A 13096-nucleotide genomic window follows, 5' to 3' on the forward strand; every position below is an offset into this window, starting at 1 on the left:
GCAGCCGCGTCTCTGTGAATGAGCTAGTCCTCCGCCCGGTCACACACAGACACATATATCTGCTCACACACAGAGACACACACTAACACAGAGACACACACATCTGCTCACACACAGACACACACACATCTGCTCCCTATGACTCACAACTGAGGCGAGTGATTAGTTCAGAGAGAGAGAGACATCATTATCATGCTGCAACACACACACACACTAGCACACTAACACACACAGACAGACAGGCAGACACACACATATTCACACGAACAAACACACACATATATGTAATCTAGTAAATATAGTAAAGACTTGTATAAAGACTAGTAGAATTGTATAAAGTAATCTATTACAGATTAGATTACTGATACAATAAAAACTGTTGCAGTTATCAAAATGTTCAGAAACAGTATTTTCCTCTCTACAATTTAAAATAGGTTTTATTTTTGCATCATTTCCAATGTGACAAAAACAGTGTTGGAGCTATGATTTACAATAATAATTTGTACAATTTAGGTGATTACACACATCACAAGGATTATTTAGGGCCCGAGCACATACGGTGGGAGGCCCTATTGTATTTGTAAGGATTCTTCTTCTTATTCTCTGCCAAATGAATTGGCTTTTACAGGGCCTAAACATGCTCAATTTCGCACCAAAGTTTGCAGAAAATTCAAAAGTCTGAGAAATTTACGTATGCTGGAGTAATTTGAAATGGGCGTGTCAAAATGACTCAACAGTTGATGTGTCCTTCCGTGTCGAGGCTTCGAAGTGTGTGTCTAGTAATCCAGGATTTTTGTGAAGCGCGTATCGAGGCTTGTGTTGATGACGTATGTGGTGACGTTCAAAGCCTCGCGAGCCGGCCGTACCACGTGACTGATTCAGGAAATGTTTCGCGGGTTTGGCGTGCGATTCGAAACATAAGGGGCAGCGAAACGCAATGGACCTCCCCCCTTCACATTTTGTGGATTTGGGACTTTATTGCGCGTTTGTTTGACTGAAACCCAGCACTGTGGAAAAGTTGTTATTTTTAAATAAAAATTAATAAAATGTTGTCCCTATTTTACGTGTTACATGTCCCTAGTAGCACATGCACATTCACATCACAACCCTCTGCCCAATTTGTTTCCACTTTCCCTTTTGACCCCGCCATTGTATCATAAAGACAGACACTATATTAATAAGATCATAATGTATGTATTGGCATCACAAACATCATTTATTCATTTATTCAATTCAAAGCGTCACACACCAAAGCCATGGTGTCATTATAATCACTCTGCCTGTTTTACATTTATTGTCCACTTGACGGCACAGTGGAGCAAATGAAGCACCATGAAGCTTCGGCCCATGAGTGAACCAATTGGATGGAAAGCTTCAATACTCAACAGCGCCACCTATACACAGCCCCTGAGTATGCTTTGACCAGTCTTCACGAAAATCGATACACACGTGTATCATGACCAGACGCAGAAAAAAGTCTCAAGGAGCATTGTGAAAAACGCAACAGGAAGTCGACCATTTTGGATTTAGTGGCCATTTTAAACATTTTAAACATTTTTTCTTTGACTAACTTGTCGTAGGGCTTTCATCAGATCAACTTCATTATGAGCAAGATGGAGACATAAACTACCTCGAATTTCGCATTTCCGTCACACGGTGTGACCGTGGCGTGGCGTCAAAGTATGATTACACGCCATCAAAACACGAGGTTGTGTATCTTGGACATATTTGGTCCAATCGACTCCAAACTAGACATGTAAGACAAGAGTCCCGGCCTGATGACATCTACATAGAAATCATGACTTAAAATCACAGCGCCCCCTGGTGGCAACAGGAAATGTCTTGTTTTTGGCATGTCTTACACTTGGACGTATTCCTCCTCATCCACTGACTGCAACCATGTCAAACTGTGTCAAAAGGGTCTCAAGACATTGATAATGTAGGCACAAGATTACTGTTAGTTTTCGTCAAACTGTGTCATCTGAACAAGATGGAGATATAAACTACCTCGGTATATACGATTTCATCACACGGTGTGACCATGGCATGGCATAACATTTTGATGATTCGCCAAAAAAGAGGGATTTATTATAACTCCTCTGTGCATTGTTCTATCAGCCTCAAACCTTTCTACACACATTGACAGTCCCGCCCTGATCAGATCCATGTGTCAATATTAACTCATCGTCAAAGCCCCCCCTGCTGGTGACAGGAAGTGACATGTTTTATACACTGCTCCTAGCTGCTTTACAATATACAGCTCAAATGAGCTGAGACAAGTCATAGAATTGTGACATTTCCTCAAACCGTGTAAACATTGAGGTGCAGCGAAGGATCATCCTTCGCCAAAGGAGACGATGTTGTCATAACTCCACTGTGCATTGTCCTATCACCACCAAAATTCTGTCACATGATCAGAGTCCAAGCCTGAATAGCTCTATGTGTCAATATTTCCTCAGCGTCATAGCGCCACCTACTGATTCGCCATGAAAAAGGAAGTACTTTGTAAATCCACTCTGCATTATCCAACCGGCCCCCAAATTCTGACATATGCTCACAATCTTGACGTGAACAGCTCCATATATCAATATTAATTCAGGGTCATAGCGCCACCTACTGATCAGGTGTGAAAATTAAGTTGTTGTAACAACCACTGTACATTGTCCAATTGACTTAAAAATTGCTCACGCTACATCAGAGCCCCTACTTGAACAGATCTATGAGTCTGGTATGTAATATAGTGATGGTAGCCCACCTACTGGCAACAGGAAGTAAGCTTTGTTTTACAACTATCATTCGATTTACATAGCATTTCACCGTGTGATCTGCAATTGATAGTGTGGACCGTAATGCGCAATTAGCAGGCAAGGATCGACGTCTCGTGACAGACGCAGGAAGTGAAACGTTTATCCTTCCCGCAATGCGCAAAACGCATGCAACGCGGAGCCGTGTGCCCGGTCGGCCGATCGGCTCTCTCCACCAAACCGCAACCGGGTCCCGAGTTGCGTGTGCTCGGGCCCGCTCAGTGCTACAAACGTAGCCCTGGTTTATATTAAATTTCTGCCAATAGATCCCTTTCATGTAATTCTTACACACTGAACCTTTAGGCAAAGTAAGTAACTTTGCGCTCATGAGAACACTGTTCTTTATTAATTCTCTATAAAGTCCTTGAAAAACATATAATGGTATTAAATAGTGCTTTAGGAAATTAATTATGTCTACACGAAATCCCTGGTTACTCTCACCTGCTTGTTGCAAACGTAAGCCTGAGCTCTGACTCTGCCCTAAACCCATCAGCTGTTTCCTGAGTTGCATTTAGAGTCCAAGCTATTGCAATCATTGTGCCAACCACTGCCATCACTATATCTACTTGAGACATATCTCCAGCACTTTGCCAACTCTGCACTGAGAGTGGCAGTATCAACCGAATGACTATCCAAATCTGTCATAAATATCTATAAAAAAGTCTCTGCACATGTGTTGAGCAACACTAAATGTTTTGTGGTTGAACTACTGTACTTTGTAAGACAATAAGGTCCTAACTGAAATCAAAAGGTGCAGGTGTCCTGTTTGACACATTCAGAGGTGTCACAGAGGGAGAAGAACAGGTGTCAATCAGTCAGGGTCATCACCACCGACCACACTGTTGAAACAATTGAAATTATTGTTATGGATGGTACTTTTCCTGCTTGGCCCAACTGTGTAAAAACTCAAAGTCAGTCCTGACCCGTGCGCATGCGAGCAGTGGCTTGTTGACATAAAGGTTGTGTCTGAGTACAGACACACAGAGCGAAAGACATTCAAAAGAATCACACCGACAGACCCTCTCATACATCTTTTCTCCCTCCTCTCAAAACCCTCTCATTTCATTTTAGCTCACTTTCATTCACCCCCATTATCTCTGGGCTACTCCTTCACTTAGCCTTTTACTGGACGAGGTTTTTAATAGTCCAGACATGAAAATGCCAGTGCACACCTCTGAAACTGCAGCCTCCTGCTTCAGTGTCTGCATAGTCAAACAGTTGATGGGAGCCGGAGCATAGTCTCCCCCATAGAAAACAGATAATATGTATTCTGCGGTTCCAGCTCCCTCAGCTCCTTTAATAAATGCCAGACATGTGAGCTGCAGTTAGTGAGGGTCATTACAGAGCCATTACTTGACAGAACAGTGTATGTCGACGCTGTGGTAGTGGATAATAACTGCCGAAATTAAAGTGTCACCCGCTGATGAAGCCAGAGTGATATGTTGTGATTAATTAATGTCAAGATGACCCTTTGCCATTAAAGCGATAATTGGAGATAAATATCTTCCCATTAATGGCAGCATTCCAGTTTTAAAGTCCCAGAGCCATTTCCCCCTATAACAATACACTTTCAGTTACTGAGGAGCAGAGTTAACAGAGCAGAAACGTATTCTAATCCTGTTGTGATGCAGTGAAACTATCCGGGAACACTAAAATATTGTGGTTATTTCCACATCACAGTATAATTTCGGCTCATACTTCAGTGTCATGTATATTGACAGTAAGTATAGTGCGTACAATGACTTTTCTGATTCTGCATGGATGACTGACTTATTTAAATAATCATATTCGTAAATAAAGTTAATGGTATTTAGAATTTTACCTCAAAAACAGCCAAGATTGTTGTTATTATTATTATTATTATTATTAGTAGTAGTAGTAGTAGTGTCAATGGAAAGAATTAGGTAATCCATTGATACGTTGTCATTAATTTGCAACTTTTTGGAAATGTAGCAATTATATTTACGATTATATATAATATTACTATATATATAAGTATATTAATTTCTATCAATAATCATATTGCATATTATATGGAGGTGACCTTTCCTGTATACACTGTGTATTGACCTATATAATAGGACAAAATGACAAAAAAGTTGTGACCATAATGTGAATATTTTGCTTTCTGGCGCTTAATAATTCAGGGTATTTATTTCAAATAGTACATTTTTACTTCAGTACAATCTGCAGTAAGAACTTTGGATATTTACTGGCAAACGCAACCAACCTATCAGTCTGTGTATTGTGTGTGTGTGTGTGTGGTCTGTGTATTGTGTTATTGACAAGGAAATGAATATGTTGTTCCAGGACCAGTTTGTAAGTGCCATCATATCCTAATTCTCATATTCAGAATCCATAGTTACCTGTTCTGATGTGATAGTGTTTAACGTTCTGGTCGGCCTCATTAGCTGAAACCAGGCTGGAGAGTTGAGAGAGTCTCGGCACCACAGGGGATTTTAAATGAGACACACACAAACGTAGATCGATTGTTCTCCAGCGCTTCCACCGAGGAGGAGATGGATCTAAAATCCACTTGGGGGCACTGCAGCCCCTCGTAAGAGAAACTCTGTGTCTTATGTGTGGCCAAGGTGCTGCTCAGAGTTCACTTGTGTATAAATGCTAATGAAATACAATGACATTTCCTGATCCAGTGAATGTATCTGAAACAAGCCAGCATGAATATAAATGACATCAATACTGCTACTCAAAGGTTCATAAGGCTCATCAAATCACTCCTCTCATCACATAGAGGAAGCTGTTGATGCAAGTGATGATTTGTAAAAGGAAATCAATCTGTTTTGTGTGTCATTATTTGTTTAGTTGTTTACGTGCAGGGGTCTGTAGTGAAAGGAGAGCGGGGGAGTATGTCTTTTTTTTCTGGTTATGTAGTGCAACAGGAGTCATGCCATTTTAAATTGCTGCTGCTGGGATGGAGTGACTGTTTAAAGCAAAAATTAGAAGCCAAGGTTCATTGCACCGATGGAAACAAACTCAGGGTTGAATAACTCGTCTTATTAAATACACGGCGTGCACGTCGGGAGGTAATGAAGACGGATGAGAATAAACAGAGAGGCGCAGTAATGGAGGATCTACAACCTCCACCTCTTATTGACCACGTTAATGCAAGGCTTTGTAGATTAAAACACTGAATTAATTGGCATTTAAAACTTAAATTGCACAAAACTCTCAAATGAATGCAATTGTGTGTTCATAATGCAGAGTGTCAGCTTGTTTAAAGACGGCTAGCTAAATTTGGAGCTCTTCATATGTCCCGGTGCTCTCAGGTAATAGCACCCTTTGAACACAGAATATTAATGTTGTGATACAGGCGCACATACGAAGCTGCAGAACCTGACTGATGTGGATAAGTAATTACATTATCTCTAACGGGGATCAGGATTCACCAAGGTAATTTCTGTTTAGGGCCCTTTTAGTGCTGTGGTACTTTCTTCCTCCTAGTGGCCATTCTCACCATCAATCACTGAGTATCAAATCAAGTAAGTAACTGCCTCCGTTACCAGGGACACAAGCTATTGAACACAAATGACGTAAAATCTCAGACAAAGAAAACAAAGAAACACAAACACATTTGGACTCTTAAATCCAGAGTTAGTCGATGAATAGTGCCACCCTTTCTGTTATAATGTATCTTGTGTGCATGTGCAGGAACTTCATCGAGTATCTGCATATTCGTCCTCTGCCTTCTGCTGCTCGTGTCGCAGAGCTCACTATGTGTGGTGGCGATCTGAATTGATTATGGGTGAAGCAGGTATGTGTTTGTCTCAGGCGTAATCCTCGTGAACACGGCAGTGACCTCCATCTGCCTCCGTCACGCATTAGAAACAAATTTGACGTTACCCGTTTCACGCCTCCTCTCAGCTCCCCCACTCCCCCAGGCTGCCTCCCCTCGTTCCACCTTCCGAGCAAAGCTGTTGTTTTCGCTGCTGAAAGTGCAGAGAGAAAAGTGACAAAATACTTTTTTTTGGGGTTTAAAAAAAGAAAAAGTATGAGGAAGAAAGCTGTCTCGAACTACTGCGTCAGCAACATCACCTCTACTCTCAACCAACTCTCCTGTCACTCAAGACAACAACAAAGCCTGATAGCTGGGAGACCTGGCTATAGAGCTCAGCAGCCTGGTTTGGGAGGTATAGAAAAACCCATTCATTTTCTGAATAGAGACTTTGATTATCAGCTATAATATTTTAACCATCCAAAGTAGATTTCCAACAAGCTACGAGATTGTGAAAACAATGTTTTATGCTCCTCTAGAGGCCACAGGTTTGTATGGTGTGTTTTAAGAAAAATGTGTTTTATTCGCAATGTCGAGGAGAAGTATCACACTACCCACAATCCTTAGGTGTCACGGTGATGTCTGTATTTGGTGGAGCTGCAAAAATCATGTTAGCTACGATCGGATGGTTCATTGTAACATCACGTTTACAGAGCGGGCACGATTTCGCTTTCTAACATGCTTTGGTGTTTTAGAGATGAGAAAAAGACACTAGAGCAAGGTTAAATTCAATAAGCAATGGGTTGACTCTTAAAATGATTATGTACAGCCTTGTACCTTTACCTTTTTTTTTTTTACATTTCCCAATATTTTCTTTGCTCCAAATCAAATTTCTTATGGTCAAGATTCATCTAGCAGCTCGTCGACCTGGTTCCAGGCTTAAAACTAAGCATATAAGCATTAACTGAAACGTCGATGGAGAAAATGAATGGGAAATGTACTCCTGGAACCAGAGCTGTTCTAAAAGTGTCATATATCCTGTCCATGTGCAGGAACTCCATCAGGACTTTAGCTCATGTTTAAAGTCTGTACCTCCTCTGACAACTTCTCCCACCCGGACGCGTTTGTAAGTATGCACTGCACTCGTATTGGAGGATTCAAGAGAAGCAGCACACGCTGATCTGTAGCCCCTCACAGTGGAAGAACGTAAGTACCATTTCAAAGACACACAGCACTTGAGAGCAAAGCAGGCGGAGGCTAAAGTTGAGGAAGGGGTTGAAGGCGATGATGGGCCTGATTAAAGAGAACAGGCAGAGAAAATGATGATGTTTAAACCCACTTTGAAGCTTGAAACTGGTAAATAAATGATGTGCTCAAGACGACTGGAGAAATGGCTGCAGCTCCTACACCTGCGGCTCAGTGCTTAAATATTCATTTCCTGCCATAGTTCCACACACTTGAGTGCATGTATAGAGCTCAGAAGAGTCAGCGCGGGTGTGTGTTAAAGTGATGCACATTGACTTTGGAAAATGTGTGTGCTGAGAGACGCCGCCGTCTTCAAGTGCGAGAGGAGAAGAGAATTTGGGATTTATTTTCCTTCTAATGATCGACTCAAAAAATCCTCAAAAACTCCCTCATCAGCGGACAACAGACGCAAGAGCCCTCCCTGCCTTTCATCCGCTCCTTTACTGTTCTTTCATCCCAGCAATGCTCATAATGGCGCTGAGATTAGTGCTGGATGTGTTAACTAAACTTCTCATTTGGCAGAGCGGGAGGGTGAGGAGACACTTGTTTGGGAGAATTACTGCAGGAAAAGAGAAAGAACGAAGAGAGTTTTCAATGCGGCGGTTTAGAAGATGAAAGGGGAACTAATTCCGAAAGGAATTTCAATAACATTTTTAGTTTAAGCTGAACCAGTAAGTACGTCATTGTACACAATCACAAACAAAGACAGGCTGAGCAGCACATGTTCCTGCTCTTAACAGGGCTCTGCAGTTTGGATAATTACACTTCAATATATTTAAGTTCAGTTTAGTTCATTGTTCTGTGATCGACAATCTATGCTAAATTAAACATCACAGATCATCCTGGCGTAGTAAATCTGACGGTTAAGAATAAATGTTTGACTTCCACTGATTTTTTATAGGTCTCCCCTCCATTCTTCATCCCTGTCTGCTGATTAATCATTGTATCTGACTGCTCATTAGACCCTCTCTTTTAAAACTACTTGACCTTGTATTGACTTTTTCTCTCCCCCCTCTCGTCTCTTCATTTCTCGTCTCTTTCTCCACTTTGCCTCCTCTCTCGGTCGCATCATTTCCTCGGCAGTGTATGCTTCAGACAGTCCTTCGGGGGCTTCTCTCTTCGGCCCGCCTGAGTACCAGATATTTCAGCACCTTGATTTCAGAGTAATTACATAAGGATAAATGATGACTCTCCCTGAATGCACTTCTCCTCTTCTGTCAACCCATCAGGAACATGACCCGGGGCACAGCAATCACTCACTTCTACTCTGCAGGAGGGAGTTTGAATCTCCCAAAAGTTTATACGTAGAGACAAAAAGACTTTTTTTCCCCCTCCGCCTTGATTTCAGAGTAATTATATAAGAATAACTCTCCCTGAGTGCATTCCACCTTCTTTCTGTCAGGCTGACAGGAACAGGACCTGGGGCACAGCAATCACTTGCTGCTGCTGTTCTGCAAGAGGCAGTTACAATCCTCCAAAAGTTTACATGTTACTTTTTTTTTAAGCGTTTAACTTTTTGAATCTTTACTTATACAGGGGTTGAGCAGCTTTGGTTGAGCACGCCTGCTATTTTCAGCACCATACTGTGTCACATTCATACATTGATATAGATTCCCACCAGGGAGTTGCCAAGGGCAACCGCATTCAGCTGTTTGCCACTGAGCAGCTTCCCCGGAACAACTGGGGATTGCTCATAGGTACTTCAGTAATGGCTGTAGTGGGACAGCTCATTTACACCTGACCCAGTTTGTCTTACCTGCTCCTCAGTTTCAATCCTAAAGTCTTGAACACTGAGTTTGAACTTTTCTCATAATAATTGCAAGGTTCTATGGGCGGGAGAAAAATGAGGTTACATTTTCTAATCAGATCTGGTCTGCGTGTGAACAGTTGAATATTAAGCGCGGGGTTTTCATGCCACTCCTTTGACTTGAGGTAGCCTTTTTGTGATTCCTGTCACCTTTCCAAAGAACCTTCTGTTCTTGAAGGCCAAGGGCTATGTGAAGTATATCTGTGAAGAGCATCAAAATCCAGCCTGATCTTATGTTTGATACCCAGCAGGTTAACAATAACAAGTTGAGATTCAGGGCAGGTACGGGGCGTCTCTATTTGGTCCACGCTAGGGGAAAAACAGAGCGGACTGTGAGCAATTGCAATGAATTTAAAAAACAAACAAAGAACAGGCTTTGACTTTGTAACATCTCCTCTGAGGGACACATCCAAGCTCACCGGGGGCAGGAGCCCACTGCTGCCCTGGCAGAAGGCCTCACACCGGGGCCTTGATTTAATCACTGCCCAGCAAGGGGAGAGGCCAAGCAGGCAACAAAGCTGCCCTCCAGCCTTCCATCCCCCTGCCATCGATGCTCCCCGTGGACTGACCCAGGAGAGGCCGTCCCACACCCTCCACCCTCCACCTGCTTTATTTGAAGATGAGAGGAACCGGGTGTGAGGGGAGGGACGGCTGAGAGGAGGAGAGGAAGATGAAACCCCAGTTGTTCTCTTTGAACTGTTAATCACGGTGTTTAAAGCTGACCTTGCCTCCTGTCTCTCTTCCTGTGCTCGGCTCATCATGATTAGTCATTTTATGTACCCCGAAATAAAAAGGTCCAGATGGAGGTTCACTGTGATACCTACCTCAGCCCCAGTCAAACATGTACATCTAATTTTCTCCCCCCAATGACAAAATAATAAATAACCAGGTGAGAACTGCACACGAGTCATTAGTCCTCAACATTCAATAATCCACACCTACACGTATTAGCTATCTCATCAATAATCTATAAATAAGGATGGGATCGTTCGGTTGCTGTTGCTCCCTGGTCGACAATGAGTCAGCCGTTTAAAATTGGCCCTGTAGACACCTGGCAATAAAACCTCTCATTTACAGCCACTCGACATCATCCAAGTGGCTGTAAAAGCAAAGCTTATTGTGGAATCACAGGGACCGGACCAGCTGATCAATATTCAAGGAGGTCAGGGACATGTAGTGTGAGCGAAAAGGCCTCCCTGACCTTCGTGAAAAACAGCCGGAAAAAAGCTAAATCTCTTAAATATCTGGATTGATGTCACATGAAAAATGAATCAAATAACCACAGAAATCTTCTTCTATAATAGTATAGTCCGACAAAATGTTTTCTTTTCCTGCTTACGAACTTGTGGACTTAAAATTAAATGCAAACAGCTGAGTAAAATATCTTACTCCCTGTGATACCTGTGTTGTCCAATCGTTCTATAAAAACTTATACTATTATTGCTGCAAAAAGTCTGATCTAGCTAGTCAACGCTTACACAGTTAAATCCGTTTCCTTCGATGTTTAACTAAACATGACAGGATATGGTATCAAACCCATGATTTCACTGCTTTACAGCTTAACTGAGATAAATGTGCCAGGATGCTCTCTCTCAAAGTGACAGAAACTATACTTTAAAAAATAAACCGACTGAAACACATAGATTATAACCTAAAGTCCAAACCAATATATACTATGCCGATCCATTATGATTCTTGCACTGCTGCACTGACTCAATGATCAGATTTTTGTAGGTCCGATTATTGAAAAAAAACCCTGCATTGTGGGATTGGCTGTGTAAAATTACAAGCACAGAGAAAGTCATTGACATCACTTTCTTTCTCACATCATTTCAGAAATGTTTCACCACTCGTGCAAAAGGTGTGAGGTCGCATACTTCCATTCTGGAGAGCATTTTTGAAGAGATCCATTTTTGGCTGTGAAACACAGGCTTGTAGTGTGGTTTGAAACCCCCCCCCCCCCCCCCCCAAAAAAAAAGAATGATTTAACTGGCTTAGTGTGAACACGTGTTCTGAGATGCATTCTAATGTGAGGTGTGAACTGTAATAAATGTCTACAGGATCTTGATCCAGTTTGGATAGATGTGCACTGAGGATGCTCGGCCTGAACAAATCTACAGAGAGTGCACGGACAGGGAACCTGGAGGTGTGCATGATGAGATGGAGGAGAGTAGGGTAGCAGGGGATCAATCAATCACTCCTGTTGGTTTATATTGACTTTGCGGTCCCACCAGGCTACCACGGTCAATTTGCTCTCAGGCATTTTGCGTGGGTCGATGAAGGAGCGTGCCTGGCTTAACACTCACCTTTTATAGGGATATGTGAGTGTGTTTTTGTCAAATAAAGAAGGGGCAACAAATTAAAGGAAAAACCTGAATAAACAAGTGGAGAAACATAAATCCAGGTGAAGTGCCTGGTACAGTTAAGCAATTAACATCCATTCAGGGCATACATTAAAAGGTTGGGCAGTTCGAGGTGAAACTGATTCTGTATCACTGGAGGGTTTGGCATTGGGATGGATTTTTTTGAGGGGGACAGGGGCATGTCTGGACCCCCCCCCCCCCATCCTGGCATTGTCGCACTCCTTATAACTATACAGTTTTACATAGTGAAAATTGAAAGCACTTGGGCTTATTATATATGCAGCGTTTTTTAAGTTTGGAAAGTATGGTCTGGTCCACTGCCCATCCCACACACACACACACACACACACACACACACACACACACACACACACACACACACACACACACACACACAAACAAACCCACGTCTATATACATTATATACAACAAGAGATTTTACATCGAATAGACTTTCAACAAATATTCAAATACAAAAGGTTAAAATAAAAAGCAATAGATTAAATCACAGCAAGAATCAATTAAAGAAAGAGATGTTCAATAATTGAATATGGCCTGTGAATTACGTTATGGACATTTAGATGGTCCTTGATTGTGTCAGTGTGTGTAATTAATGGATACGTCTACAGTAGTTTGTTTCTACTCATGCATGATTGTGTATGTGGCGTGTGTGCATTATGGACATGTTGAACTCTGCAGTACTTGTAAGAAAAAGATTGTAAGACTAGTATTATTTATTTTTTTAACCCAAGTGGTCATCAATCATCTAAATGATGTGATACCACGAGCGTGCAGTGACAGGCTCTGAGTGATGGATGATTGACAGATGATGATTACCTGAGCTGAGGGGTGTATCTGGTCCGGAGGGTGAACCTCTCTGGGGCTTTTACCTGCTTGGTTCTCCAGATGACTGGAGAGGGAGGGAGAGGGCAATATAAATTCCCACTAAATAAATCAAAACCAGCTGTCAAAAAGATCAACTGTTTTCATGACCCCTTGGTGAGACAGTGGGAAACAGCAACTTTTGCGGCTTTTATCTGATCCCATTATTAACTCTCTCATTACCTCCGCCAGAGAGGTTATGTTTCCACCCTTGTCTGTTTGTTTATTGGTTTGTTGGTTTCTCTGCAGGATTAAACATGAA

Source organism: Hippoglossus hippoglossus, chromosome 14 (genome assembly GCF_009819705.1).
Source record: "Hippoglossus hippoglossus isolate fHipHip1 chromosome 14, fHipHip1.pri, whole genome shotgun sequence".
Taxonomy (NCBI): Eukaryota; Metazoa; Chordata; class Actinopteri; order Pleuronectiformes; family Pleuronectidae; genus Hippoglossus; species Hippoglossus hippoglossus.